General features: G+C 47.2%; 1 protein-coding gene across 1 annotated transcript in view; it reads left to right on the forward strand.

Moving 5' to 3' along the window:
- The window catches only part of LOC105542282 (TP53-regulating kinase), a 131,703-nt gene that overhangs the window by 84,937 nt on the left and 40,766 nt on the right, over positions 1-6,000 (forward strand). The window lies entirely within an intron of this gene.

The raw sequence follows: 6,000 nt of genomic DNA on the forward strand, positions 1-6,000 counted from the left end.
ACTTTCCTCATCTATAAAACAAGGACGCTGCCTCTTACGTGAGAAACAAGAGCCAGGTACATAGGAAGTGGTTAATATATGGCAGTTGTATTAAAAACTGCCTATGAGACTTCTAGGCATTGGAGGCACAGGTAATAAGACCTTCTACCTCGATGCACCTTGGCATTTCCCCTCCTACTTGAGCAGGATTGATTTGCTTCCTGGTTTACAATCTGTCTCCTCCATAGACTCCAAGCTCCGTGAAGGGCCTATCAATCTTTCTCATTGTCGTGAATCTTCACTGATGCAGTCTTGTGCACCTAAGACACTGTTGGTACATAGTAGATGTTCAGTAAATGTGTAAAATTAATGAATACACAAATAGACCATTGAACTAACTGTTCTATGCCTCAGTTTCCTCAAACCTAAAATGGGGATAATAATCCTCACTACCTAGGCTGGCATGAGTGCTAAATGAATAAATGGACATAAGCCTGCTTCACTTGGGGGCTTTTGACCTTCCCTGGAGGGCTGTTTACCTAATTTGACACAAGAACTCTTTCCCGAGGGCACTCTTCGTGTCAAACTTTAAGAACATCTTAGTCATACCAGGGAGGCTAGACTAGAGTTATCAGTTTCACGTCAGACCTGCTAAGTGCCAGGTGGGTGCCTTGGAAATGGACCAAGGTTCAGGGGGTGGGAGATCCAAAGTTCTGGGTATAATGCTGACTCTGCCACTGACCCATTGGGTCCTCTTGATCCCAACTTTAGCCCATCTCTCTGGGCCTCAGTTTCCCCAGTTGTCAAGAGGAAGGTAATAAACTTTGCATAGCTCTCTAAGGCTGCTTGGAGACAGCTGTAAGATCATAAATGTGAAAGTTCTGTCCCCTGGCCTGACACAAACTCAAGGGTTGGTATGATGTGAATAGGACCCTACAGAAGCATCAAGCTTCTAATCAACTGGCAATTTCTGGACCCAGAGAAGTCTCTCTGGGGACTTTGCCCCACTGGCCTGTTTCCATGTGGTCTTTTGGGTCACTGAGGTCACAGGAAGCACAGGGGTGGATCCTGCGTAAATGCCTAAGAGCTCCGCTCAGCACCAGGTTTTCCAGTTTCATCTTCATGACTTTATCATCATCATCATCATCATCAGAAAATCCCTGGTATTAACATTTTTTACATTGCTAATCTCCATAAGGAAAAAGCAAAACTCCTTCCTGATCTTATATGATAAAGCTAATTACTGTCTAGAGTTCTGCGTGTACAAATATCCTTCACTGCCTTATTTATAGCACATACAATCTCTTATCAGGGCTCTTCAACTCAGATGCAGAGCAAACGGGGTCAGATGGGGGCTGTGGCAAACTGGTGAGCTCAGTTTCCCTATCTGTAACCTCAGACAAGTTGCTGTCCACCCTGGCTGCATAAAGGAATCACCTGCACAGCACCCAGGTGGGAAGAGGGTAGAGTGAGCTAGAGATGGTGGGGGCTGGGGGTCACCAAGTCAGAGTCCTTACTCTCTGGCCATCCCCTGGGAACAACTTTGCCCCCAACCTTAGTGTGCTATTAATAGTCCCTCGCTTCCTACTTCAGTGCCCTGGACCCTGGCCTCGTGCATGGCATGTGGACCTGTTCCCAGCACTCGTGTCCAGGGGCCCTTATCCCTATGGCCCAGGGCAGCTGACTCAACTTTCACCTTCAGGCCCCCGCAGGGGGTCAACAGGGCCAGCTCCAGGCACAGGAAAAATGACACAGTCAGCCACCAGGAAATCCTGTTCCCTCAGTACCAACGGGGTACCGCGAGAGCAGCCTGTGGTGGGGAAGAGACTCCCCCAAGCCGCAGGCGAGACGAGGAATGTCCACATGGCTGTGTATGTGGCCTGACTTCCGTGTGAAGGAAAATCCCATGTGAAAAAGAAAAAAAATCAAACTTCTTTTGTGTCTTGCTTGGGTCCCTAAAGAGTGTCAATGGCCTTCACCAAAGACCCCAGGAATACACTAGTAATGAAACAAGCTGAGTTATCATTTACAGCAGCAGTGAGGGGGTGGGGCGCACATGCCATGAACTACCCTGAGTATCTCAGGAAGAGGGTATTAAAAGGAACCCAGGACAGAATCTGGGCTGGAGGTTGGGCACTGAGAGAGACCAGAGGCAATTCTGAGCTGGGTAAGGAAGAAGAAGTAACTCATTTAGCAAGAGAGGGGGATGTTGGGATTTTGAGGGTGTCACAGCCACCTTGCCCTTAGACAAGATTATGCAGTGGACTTGCATAGTCTCAGAGTGTCTTTGTCTGAGGTCAGTGTTCTGTTAGATTGTGGAAGTCCAACAGGAGAACAAAGTCACCTGGCTCTGAGTGTCAGAATCATTCCCTATGCTCTGTTTTCTTCTTTCTCAATGGTAACCTATATATACTGAACTTTTGCTAGTACTCAGCTTCCTGTTAAATTCGTTCTGTCTTTTTTTAATTATTTTATTTTATTTAATTATTTTTTTTGAGATGGGGTCTTGCTCTGTCACCCAGGATGGAGTGCAGTGGCATGATCACGGCTCACTGTAGCCTTGACCTCCTCAGCTCAAGCAATCCTCCCCGCTCAGCCTCTTGAGTAGCTGGGACTGCCCAGCTCTATTGAAGTCTTTGTATCAAGATTGGTAAACCGTGGCCCTTCACATCCAGCCTACTGCTTGTTTTTTATACAGCCTGGGAGCTAAGAATCGTTTTCGTATTTTTAAGTGGTTGAAATAAATCAAAAAAAGAAAAATATTTTGTGACATGTGAAAAAGTATATGATATTCAAATTTCAGCCCAGGCATGGTAGCTCACGTCTGTAATCTCAGCACTTTGGGAGGCCGAGGTGAGAGGATCGGCTGAGCCCCAGAGTTAGAGACCAGCCTGGGCAACAGAGCAAGACCTCCCTTTTACAAAAAAACAAAAAAACAAAAACAAACAAACAAACCAAAAAAACCCACAACAATTAGCCGGGCATGGTGGCACACGCCTGTGGACCCAGCTACTTGGGAGACTGAGGTGGGAGGATCACTTGAGCCCGGGATATCGAGGCTGTTGTGAGCTGAGATCGTGCCACTGCCTTCCAGCCTGGGCAACAGAGCAAGACCCTGTCTCAGAAAAAACAAAAAAAATTGTTTTTTGATGTCCCCCAAATAAAAGTTTAGCCACACTCAAGCATTGATGTGTTGTCTGTGGCTGATTTTCTGCTCCTATGGCAGAGATATGTTGTTATGACAGAGACCTCATGGCCCCCCAAAACCTAAAATGTTTACTATCTGGCTTTTTACAGAAGTTTGCTGATCTCTGCTTTTAACAGGTTAACTCTTGTTTTTTGGTTTTTTTTGTTGTTGTTGTTGTTTGTTTGTTTGTTTTGAGACGGAGTTTTGCTCTTGTTGCCTAGGCTAGAGTGCAGTGGTGCTATCTCGGCTCACCGCAACCTCCGCCTCCCGAGTTCAAGCAATTCTCCTGTCTCAGCCTCCCCAATAGCTGGGATAACACGCATGCACCACCACGCCCAGCTAATTTTGCATTTTTAGTAGAGACGGGGTTTCTCCATGTTGGTCAGGCTGGTCTCGAACTCCCAGCCTCAGGTGATCCGCCCACCTCAGCTTCCTAAAGTGCTGGGATTACAGGCGTGAGCCACTGCACCCGGCAGTAGATTAACTCTGTAATTCTCATGACAGTCCTAGAGTAGTTACTTCCATCTTATAAATTAAAGAACTGAGATATAGGGAGATTAAGGGATATACCCTAACCAGGGTTTCTCAACTTCATTACCAATGACATTTGGGTGGGATAATTCTTTGCTGGGGTGGGCTGACCTGTGTATTGCAGGATGTTTAGCAGCATTTCTGGTCTCTAACTAGTAGATGCCAGTAGTACTTTGCCCTTCCACCCAAGTTGTGATAACCAAAAATGCCCCCAGACATTGCCCAATGTCCTTTGGGTACAGAATTGGCCCTCGCTGGGAACCACTGACCTAAAGTCAGATAGGAAGTGATGGAACTAGGATTTGAACCCAAGACGGATGTGTTTGGCCACCAGCCACACACCCAGCTCCCAGGGGTGGGTTATTTTACTCTTAGTGGTGGTTCGAGCTGCAGAACATTTAATTCATTCTAATTTTCTTTTCCCCAAAACACTGTCAAAGGCTGCTGGGAAGTCTGGTCTATCAAGCAGAGCAATAACTTTATTATTTTTGTGTGTTTATTTTAAGAGACAAGGTCTTTCTTTGTCACCCAAGCTGGAGTGCAGTGACATGATTATACATCACTGCAGCCTCCAACTCCTGGGCTCAACTGATCCTCCACCTCAGCCTCTGGAGTAGTTGGGACTACAGGCATGCACCACCACGCCCAGCTAATTTTTTTAGAAAATGTTTTTTAGAGATGGGGTCTCACTATCTGGCCTAGGCTGGTTTCAAACTCCTGGGCTCAAGCAATCCTCCTGCCTCAGCCTCCTGAGTAGCTGGGATCATAGGCATGAACCACCACACTCGACCAGAGAAATAACTTTAAAAACAAAGTCAGCTCCTGTCCTGAGCCTCCTCTGCTCAAATGCTACCCTAGTTCCCACATGACTCAGAGGAGAAGACATAGTCCTTCCTGTGAGCTCTGAGATCCCTGCATGATCCCACCCACTTCCTACCACCTCTACCCCCTGCCACTTCTCTTACCTTGCCTCCTGTTACTCTTCTTCTCCCTTAGGCCCCTGCAGCCCCACTGGCCTCCCCTTTGCTTCCTGGGTGTGCTCCCACCCCAGGGCCTTTGCACCTACTCTTTCTTGCCCCAGATGTTTGCATGGCTCACCCCCTCACCTTCAGGTCTTGGTTCGAAGTCGAATTTTCCTTCTCTATCAGACTCTCTTTGAGCCTTGGTGTCTCACCCAAGGATGCCTGGCTCCTTCCCTGCCTCGCATGGCATGCATCTTCATTTGACGTACTGCATATGTTACTTAGTCGTGTGTGGTCTGTCTCCCCCACCGGGTATCAGCTCCATGAGGACCTGGACTTTCATCTTTTGTCACTCAGCACCAGGTACATGGCAGGTGCTCCACGGGGATTTGCTAATGGATCAATTGGCTAGGGTTCATGTGCCCCAGTTGGGCTCTGGGTTCCAAGTTGCACCAAGCTCTTATCTCAAAATAGCTGAAACACATCCACCACTTATTACTCTGAGGGTCTCTATGGTCACCAGCCAAATCTAGCCACCATCTGGATTTGGAAATCCATTTCCATCTTAGATGGAAAATGCAGCAGATCCAGAACTGGGCTCCCAATTTCCATTTTTGCCCCTTCCCCTACATCCATTCTCTCAGACCAGGCCCAGAGATGTTTGCAAAACGTAAATCATATTGTCTTGGGCATTAAATCCTGCAGCAGGACCCCATCCCTGATTTAGTCCCCACTGGCCTTTGCCCACTCCGTCCCCATCCCCCATCTCCCCTATGCTTTTCCTATACACCTCTTTCCCAGCATGTGGGGCTTCCTCAGTTCTTCATCTCAGCCAAACGCCTCCTTACTGCCGGGCCTTTGTGCTTGCTGTTTCTGTTTCCTTGCACCCTCTTCCCAGGGGTCTCCATAGGATGGATTCCATTTTATCCTTGAGGTCTCAGATATGATGCCATCAGAACAGTGTCTTCTCTGTTGAAGAGAGAGCCCACCTACTCGCCTCTCTACATTCCAGTCACATTGCCCAGTTCTATTTCCTCCATACATTTGTCCCTACCTCAAATTTTCTTTATTCGTTCATTGCCTGTCTCCCCTTCTAAAGTATGACCTTCATGGAAGCCAGGGGCCTTGTTCTATATTGTTCACAGAGTACCCTGAGAACATAGTCAATAGCACATAGTAGGTGCTCAATAAATACTTTTTGAATGAATGAATGAATGAATGAATGAATGATTGGACAATTGGGGTCATCCAACACATTGATGATTCATTACCATTCATAGCTGGCCTTTCACAACTTTGGCAGTGGCTGCTCAGGTAAGCCTAGGCTTGAGTTATGGATTG

The sequence above is a fragment of the Mandrillus leucophaeus genome, unplaced genomic scaffold (assembly GCF_000951045.1).
Source record: "Mandrillus leucophaeus isolate KB7577 unplaced genomic scaffold, Mleu.le_1.0 Scaffold255, whole genome shotgun sequence".
NCBI classification, from domain to species: domain Eukaryota; kingdom Metazoa; phylum Chordata; class Mammalia; order Primates; family Cercopithecidae; genus Mandrillus; species Mandrillus leucophaeus.